The sequence below is a fragment of the Physeter macrocephalus genome, chromosome 7 (assembly GCF_002837175.3).
Source record: "Physeter macrocephalus isolate SW-GA chromosome 7, ASM283717v5, whole genome shotgun sequence".
NCBI lineage: Eukaryota > Metazoa > Chordata > Mammalia > Artiodactyla > Physeteridae > Physeter > Physeter macrocephalus.
This window is the reverse complement of record NC_041220.1, coordinates 95216840-95225878: the sequence shown is the minus strand read 5'-3', so window position 1 is coordinate 95225878 and position 9039 is coordinate 95216840. Positions and strand designations below refer to the sequence as shown.

The window sequence follows — 9039 nt, the reverse complement described above, 5'->3', positions numbered from 1 at the left end:
GGAAAAGAGTTTCATTCAGAAAGTTTGAGGTGAGAGCAAGCTAGACATATTTAAAAACAGAAAGAGGGTTGATGTACACAGCTGCATTAATATAACTTGTAGCAACCAAGACGGTGCGCTATTTGTACATTTCACCACTATTATAAAGTGGAACTGAGCAGAAAAGGGAAGGAGATGAAGAAGGAAAAGAAGGCTTGGGATAAATCAAGTTGGACCCTGTAGGCCAAAGTCCAATGCTGGGTTGAATTTTAAATGTAACGGGAAGCCACTGAAGGACTTTAGGCAGTAGAATGACATAATTTGATTTATATGTTTACACATCATATTTACGGCTGTGTGGAGAATGCATTGTAGGGTGGCAAAAATGGAAGCAGGGAGACAAAGGAAATTGGTTATTGAAGAGGACCAGAGCAGATATGATGGGAGCTGGAATTTGAGGGGTAACAGTGGGGAGACAGAAGCCTTGGCAGGCTTAAAATACAGCTTAGGGGAAGGTTTGGCTGGACCAGCTGGTGGATTGAATGTGGGAGATTAAGGAAAGGGCCGATTCATGGACGATGACTAGATTTTTGGCTTCACCAACTGGGAACACCCAGGGAGAACAGGTTGTTTGGAAGAAGCAGGAAATCAAGAGATTCTTCCCCAACTTTCTCTTCTATATCTGTAGTAGCCTCCTCAATACCTTAAACACACCTTTGTTGCTGTGCATACCATGATTTATTGTAATTTGTATGTTTAATGGATTTTGAGTCCCTGGAGAGTAAGGACCTTATTTTATTCATCTCTCAGATACTACCAAAGTATCAGGCACATAGTAGGTGCCGAAAATATACTTATTTAATACATGTATGAATTGAAGTAAAATATTTCAAGTCCAACTGCTTGCATTTTTGGAAAAGTAGAATCTTGCATAATTGAATATATCCTTCTACTCTGATTTATGAAGTATTTTATTCACCCTGGGAAATTCATGCCATATAAAATAAAAAGAGCTATGATTGCAATTTGGATGTTCCATAATTAAAAGAAACCTCTATTTATATGTAAAACAGATTGGATTTCATGTAGAGAAGAAACAAAATAAGTTGTTTACGAACAGGAAATCTTTGGAGCCCTGTAGGGGTTTAAGTTAATCCCTCTGAATTTAGTAGTGTTTCAATATATATTTCAATATATATTTATTTAATAAATGGAATTGAATGCAATATTTTACCTAAAAGTCTCCAAAAGTCTATAAAAATTATATATGAGCAGAGTACTTTGGAATAAACCATGAAAATATCGGGAGGATTTGAATTTAATATACTGGGAGAGAGAGAGTCATTGATATTTAAAGGAATCAGTCACTTTTCATGTGAATTGGCCACTGGAGATTGTACAGCATGTTATTTCAGTACGGTATTCATCTGTGTAACTTACTGTTTCTGTTGTTGTTGTTTCACTATATCTCATATAGTGAAAATGAAATGTTTAAACCACAAAATCCCAGGTGGTTCAGCTGACAGGTATAAAGGGCAACGTGCTACTGAAATAAAACATTAAGTCAGTTTTTGATTAATGGGAGGAGAAGTTTTGATGTAGCATGCAGCCTTGATTCTTTTTCTCTTTCCTGAGCCAGAGTGTTCTATAAAATTCCCACCCACATAACTACTACCAAAAAGCACAGAGAGAAAGAATTCTCTGATTGCAGTAGGGAACACATTTGAAAAAATACTGGTCTTTCTCCAGTGTCAGCATCGCAGTAGCTAATGGACAAGAAACTATAGAAACGTAGCTAATGGACAAGAAACTATAGAAACACAAGAGCCAAGATGGAGAAATAGGACTGATGACAACTCTGTGGTTAAGAGCTGGAAACTTGAGTAAATACAGGCTGTGAATTCTACCTTTCCTGTCTATCAGGACCTGACCAATCTACCACAGAGTAGGGTGGGCCACAGAAAAGGATGATGTTAAAAAGAACAACAAAGTAATAAACCATAGAGTTATTCATGCAATCTTTGTATAAATTTGAGCTCTGTGACACACATCACCATAAGCTTCAAATTTCTTATCACCAATTCCCACAATCATCCCATAAGGTAAAGTTATTTTCCCCACTTTTAGCTGTAGAAACTGCAATTCAAAAATGGTGGATAAACTTACTCAAAACTATATTTCTAGTAAGAAGTAGGCCCGAATCCAAACTTAAACACACCTGGATCCAAATGCACCACCCCGAAGTAGTGAATGATGCAGAAACAGGTGACATGTGAGGGCCCAGGCAAGAATCAGAATAGAAACATCTCCCTTTGCTTATCCCTGTTAAGGGTTTTTTACCAGTTCCTAGAAGTACACTATTCTGACAGTAAGCATATGACAGAGTACTTGTTATGTTTCATTTATTTATTTATTTATTTAGTAAATACAGCTTCTTTCTAGGTTTAGGTTCAGTCCTCCTCAACTAATCCTTGCTCTCTTTCTAAGATACCAAGTAAACCACCATCTGGGGTATTACTGGGAAATGTACCTGAAATGAACTAACCCACCTGATCACAGCAGTTTGGGTTCTCCTTCCCAGAGGGGCAGACCAGGTAAGCAGACCCCCTCAGTGTAACAGACCATTGTTACCTTTGTGCTATGTGTTTGAATAGATAACATTATTCTCCGTCCCCCCAACCCCCAAAATTACTAAATGTCTGTAGCATTTAGCACCTATGTATACATGTTCACACCAAAATAGTTTCTATGGGAATGTATTCCTTGAGCATATTTCTGGTTCATTTTCAAGTACTCTCTCATTGTATGAACACCATCAAGTTCAGCATTTATGGTAGTTCAACAACCATAATTTTATGGGCCTTTCTAGCCCTGAAAATTTATGATCATAAATTACCAACTCTGTGTTCATTAACTCTCTAGGTACCCTGGGAGTTTATGAGAAGTTTTTCTTAGAGAGTTACAATCATGTTAGTGAGTAAAGGCTAATTTTTAAAACTATACAGCACAGGGAAATATAGCCATTATTTTATAATAACTTTAAATGGAATATAACCTATAAAAATACTGAATCACTGTGCTGTGCATCTGAAACTTATATTAGTTTTTTTTTTACTTTAATGAAAAATGAAAAACTACATCCTTTGACAAGAGAAGGGAATATCGGAGTTTAAAGAAGTGGGGAAAGGAGGTGGAATGATCAGAGAAGAAAGGATTTGTGAAAGCAGTAAGGATCACCTTGGCTGTGAAAATTATGTAGGGATCATGATGTTACAAAGATGACAATACTTACTAAGCAGTTATTATGTACCCAGCACCTTTCTAATTACTTCACGTAATTTCCCTTTGTCAGATCTCACAAGGTACTTATTACTATTCCATTTGACAGAAGTTGTGGAGAATTATGACCATGGCCAATTGTCATATAACAATAACAGGCGCTCAAATATTCAGACTCAAATCTGGATACCTGAAAATCCTGTGCCATTTTCAGTATGCCAGGAAAGGGAGCACCATATCATGGCCAGGGTTAGCTAACAATATCCCGGAGCTTCTCTCTGTTCTCAGGTGTGCCCCTCTTTGCAGTGTGTCCTCGGCTAGGAAAAGTCTTCTTCCTACTTTTCCCTTGGCTAATTTCTAACTTGCCTTTCACGTTTCAGCTTAAACATCAATTCATCAAGAAGTGAAACATGGAAAAACTGTGGAGAGTCAGAAGGTTCCCTGAACTCCAAAGTGGATTAACCTGCCCCCCCATAGCCACCTGTACCTTCACAATGTATTAGTAGGCTTAGCTAAAAGCTCTGCCCTTTGATTTGCTGGTCTCTGATTAGGCTTGGTGGAGAAGGCAGCTTCCTGAATCTGATGTTTGCTTCAGCCCTGTCTCACCTTGCCTTCCAGAAATTTCAATATGAGATTGTGGGAGAAGGTTAGGGACGCCAGTCCTACTGAGTAAACTCTTTAGAGCCACCTGTCAACTGTTTCCATTGGAGTGCGGAGCTCTGCTGCACCTCACATGACTTAACTCTGTCATTCAGGATTTAATCTGCAGTAAGAGAGCCTCCATCCGCGCAGAGGTCTGTTCCCCTCCTGCTGTGCTCGCAGGCTGGCTAGCTCTGGCCTCAGTGCATTGCTCTTGTAGGGCTTTGCTGAAATGAACAATAAGAACACACACCAGCATTCTGAATGTTTTTCTCTTCCTAAAGCTGCAGGCTTAGTCAGCATGTGGTCAGCTTTCCAGGGTATCACAAGGAAATGTTATACACACGCTTCACCAGCTTCACCACAACGCACGAGGGTCACCAGCTTTCCAGCCTGCACACATGTACCCTCCCTTCACAGCCTGACTGCTAAGCCAATGTCGCATTTTTAGGTTAAGTCCAGGGATCCCATTCAAAGTGTGAAACTCTGGATAAGGAGTATGTTGGGAAGGAGTAGCAGTATGGAAAGCAATTAAACCAAATTTCTTACCTTAAATCTGTTATAAAGTACTGTGAATACGCTAAATTTAAAGTTCTTATGCAAAATAGTCCTTAACAATAATGAAAACCCCCATTCAGCATGCTTACTCATGATCTTCCAACAGTTTTTTCTATCATTATCAGAAGTCCTTCCGTACATTTTGTATATTTTCCCCAAATTGCCTTAGATCACAAGCCGCAAGCGTGTTTCCTGCTAACAAATCGCAACACCCCCAGGAGATGAGCCTGTGAAATGTCTTCATTCCTGGGTGCAGTGTCCCTCCACCCTTCTGCTTAATCTGGCTAGTAGCCTTGAGTTTAAAACCCAAATTAGGTAAAACCTAACTTTTCACTTGGGTCTCAGGAGTGACCTCAGGTCTTTATGAATGTGTGTGTGTGTGTGTGTGTATGTGTGTTCCTCTGACCTCATACTGAAAAGTGATATATCCGTGTGTGTGTGTATTTATTGACATGCAGCACTTCATGTTTGTTGGCAGAAAAATGAATCTCTTAATTCCAGCCTGTATACCAAAGGAACAGCTTCCAGGATTTGACCCATTTCTTCTTGTTCCAGACAATGTGGGTTTGACTTTGTCTTTTCATAGATAGATAGATAGATAATAGATTGACAGATAACAGATAGAGAGAGGTGTGTGTGTAAGTGTGTGATCTGGTTGACTCTAAATCTGGATTGGGTCATCCAGAATGAAAACCTACTTTGGTGCTGAAGCTCCTGAGACTGTTTCTTCTCTCACCTCTGGGTTCCTTTGAACCATCTGACTCTTGTCTGCTTTCTTTCACTTCAAAGCAGCAGGCAGCGGTAGCAGCTCCTCTGGAAACTTTGGCCTGCTGCTTCCTGCACTAATTTATCCTCTCTCTGCTTTCACCCCAGCTGTTTCCCCACCTCGTGCTCCCTGACTCACTGCCATAACAGCAGAGGTCCAGGGCATTCTGTGAAGTCTGCTCTCAGAAGGCACGGCAGGCCCTTAAATTCCCCCAGGCCCTGCCTTAAGTTTGGCGAGTGCAGCAGACAGCACTGCAAATGCCAACTGACAGGTGAGTTTTCTTTCTGTCCAAGGCCTGTCATCTTTGCCCCTTCCCACCACGAAATGTGTGCCATCACTTCCAAAAGACATCAAGCAGGGGTCCTGACGCTGATGAGCCTGTGGGTGGGTTCTGGAGTTAACAGTGGGAAAATACACTGAACCACTAGCTACGACCCCTGACCCAGAACAGACTTGTAGGTGCAGGCAATGTGTCAGGAATTCTGTTCCTCCCAGTGCTGGATGGTACATCAATCAGAGACTTTTTTTTTTTTTTTTTTTTTGCCACGTGGTAGATATTTCCAAATCTGTTTAGGCAAAAAGAGACTTATTCTTATTGACAAGCACCTTAGTGAGAACTCTATATTCAATTGAGTTCTATTCAATAACTAACACATAGTTACCTTCATCTTCATGGAAGCAAGGAATATTGTTTAAGGGGGAAAGAAGAAAACATTTGGGGGACATGGGGTATTTGAGGAAGAAAGTTTAAGTCCTGGGTAAAACTACTATAATACCTTATCAGGGAATGTGGGAAATAGGGATGCAGACCCTCTCAGTCTTGGTGCAAAAGCTCCAGGACTCAGAGAGGGTGGCGAGAGAAAGGGGAGCATGTCCTTTCACTGTCACTACATGGTTTTTTATTTAAATCAAATAAGCCTCATTTTTCATTTCTCATTATTTCTCTTCAGATTCTTCCTTACTCACCCCATTCAGGCCACTCCAGCCTCCCTGATGTCCGCCCCCCCCTCCATCCCAGACATGCCACCTGCTTTTGCAACAGGTCACCACGTGGCTCACCTCTCACCCTTTCAAGTCTTTACACAAATGTCACCTTCTAGCGAGGCCTTCATTATCCCACCCCCCCACCTCCAAAAATTCCTGAGGCTCTTTCCTTACTTTTCGCTTTATTACTTAGTACCCTCTAACATACATTTTACATATTTTACTTACTTATAAACAGACTTTCATCTGTTTTGCTCTCCTCTGTAGCCCCAGAGCCTGGAGAAGTGTTCGGCCAGAGCACTGTTTTGTTTGTCCTACTGCTGTTGACAGACTGCATGAATGAACGCACAAATGATGGCCTAGCTGTCAACAGAGAACCCGTATCAGAACTTGATCCATTCCTTCTCCCTTCAGATGATGTGGTTTGATTTCTTCTTTTTTCTGTTGATCAGAAGCAAAAGTCAACATCTTGATCACCGATTTCTAAAACAAAAGAAGGTGTCACTTTCCCGAGAATCTCAGCATTATACTAGACACATCAAGTGAAGATAAGGTTGTAGATAAGGGTTTGTCAGCCTGGGCACATGACAGATTCCACAGCCAGTAAGGATGAAGTCTTAAAGTCACCTGTATGCTGGCTTTTAGATGCCAGAGGCCTCCTGAGCTGCCTGCTGCGCCTAAAACCCTGGTCGATATCACAGGTGTGGAGGAGAGAGAATGGAGGGCTGGAATAACAGTGGTGCTTGCTGGCAACACTGCAGGGCCCAGAATCACCTGTGCAGTTTCTGCACCTGACACCCACCTGCCAGGATTCTGATTTCCTCCTTTGAAAGATGCTGAGCAGCAACTTCGATACCCGAACAGGATTGAGGTCCAGGGGTTTAGGAAAATAATACATCCCTATTCTTTACTTTGTCTGCAGTTCCTCCGGATCAGCTCTTCGGCTTAAGAATCGGCGTAATTTTGGATTTCCTTCCCATTGAGGTCACCACCGAGCATTGAGTAGAGTTCCCTGTGCTATACAGCAGGTTCTTATTAATTATCTATTTTATACATATTAGTGTATATATGTCAATCCCAATCTCCCAATTCATTCCACCCCCCTTTTCACCCCTTGGTGTCCATATGTTTATTCTCTACATCTGTGTCTCTATTTCTGCCTTGCGAACAGGTTCATCTGTACCATTTTTCTAGATTTCACATATATGCGTTAATATACGATATTTGACCTAAATGGGAAGGAAATCCAAAAAAGAGGGGATATATGTATACATATAGCTGATTCACTTTGCTGTACAGCAGAAACTAACACAAACATTGGAAAGCAACTATACGCCAATTAAAAAAAAAAACTGGCGTAATTTCCCCGTGCGCAGGTGTGCGCATGGATAGAATGCCGGGCACAGGAAGCACAGCCTGTGACTACTGCAGGGTTAACCACTAAGAGTAACTGTCAGACTTTTCAGAATTTTGCTTAGAGTGGGCCCAGTGCCCAGGAAAGTGGGTTACACCACTGACAACATTCCTTTTATGGGAAAAGACATTCTCATTTCTAAACAAGGTCACAAAATAAATTTTGAAATAAAATTGATTTTTAATTTGGGAGTTGCCTATAATAGAGATTTACATTTTTAAACACAAGCTCAATCAGAGGTCAAACTGGAAGAGACATGTTCTGACAGGTATACTAATTTATGAACTGTTTACATTGGTTTTAGTGAAATATGGGCAGAAGGGATGGCTCACAGCTTGTGTATCCCAAAGCACAGTAAGAACTTAAGCAATAGGCCAAAACCTGTAGTTAATGTCTGATGTGAAAAATCTAAGACACTGTGGTGGTGTTTTTAGAAACTGAACTTTATAAAGATCTGCAAATTGTTGACCCTTTTAGTTACTTAAGCGTAAGGAAGTATTTTTTTTTTTCCTATGCTCTCAATTTCTTGTCTGGCCCTAAATGTGATCTCCTGTGAATCTGTACTTCTCATCCTCATTTCTGAAGGAACTCCCTGCTAAGGCAATCTGAGGATCCAGTGTGTTACCTGCGCTGGAGGCAGAAGTCTTCTCAATGGTCTTCAAGCCTTCAGCCATAAATAACACATCATACACTGGTCTTGCAGCCTACTTCTGGTGTTGGAGGCACCCCCCCACTGGGAAGCGGTCAGGTGCAGAATCACTAAAAAAGAATCAGGAGAATTACTGCTATGAATGATCTCCGTGTTCACTCTTCTTTCCTCCATAGTGGCTGTATATGCTTTACCATCATCATAGGTCTCCAAAGGCCTTTCTCAATTTATGAATTTTCCCCTTCACCCCATTACGTCCCCCTTCTCTGGTCCCTGCATCTCTATTGTGTATGTGTCCTTGGATATGTATATATCTTTATAAGATTACAGGGGCTGATTCATATGAATATATGGTCTTACCTAATATAAATTGCATCGACCTATAAATCTGGTTCTCTTTATTATTTTCCACTCAACAATACACTTTCAAGATGTATATAGCTACCTACATGTCACACCCTGATTATTGCTTCTATATGCTACACAAAAGGGAAGGGTAAGCTTGGACGAAGTGAGAGAGTGACATGGACATATAAACACTACCAAACGTAAAATAGATAGCTAGTGGGAAGCAGCCGCATAGCACAGGGAGATCAGCTAGGTGCTTTGTGACCACCTAGAGGGGTGGGATAGGGAGGGTGGGAGGGAGACGCAAGAGGGAGGAGATATGGGGATATATGTGTACATACAGCTGATTCACTTTGTTGTAAAGCAGAAACTAACACACCATTGTAAAGCAATTATATTCCAGTAAAGATGTTAAAAAAAAAA

The 9039-nt window shown here is 40.9% G+C and overlaps 1 long non-coding RNA gene across 1 annotated transcript; it reads right to left on the bottom strand.

The window, feature by feature from the left end:
* Positions 1–4270: 4270 nt before the first annotated feature.
* LOC114486600 (uncharacterized) lies at positions 4271–8469 on the bottom strand. The gene is made up of 4 exons (XR_003680610.1): positions 8245–8469; positions 7008–7222; positions 6434–6646; positions 4271–5787 (listed from the first exon to the last, which is right to left on the bottom strand). It is a non-coding gene; the product is annotated as an uncharacterized lncRNA (long non-coding RNA).
* Positions 8470–9039: the final 570 nt, after the last annotated feature.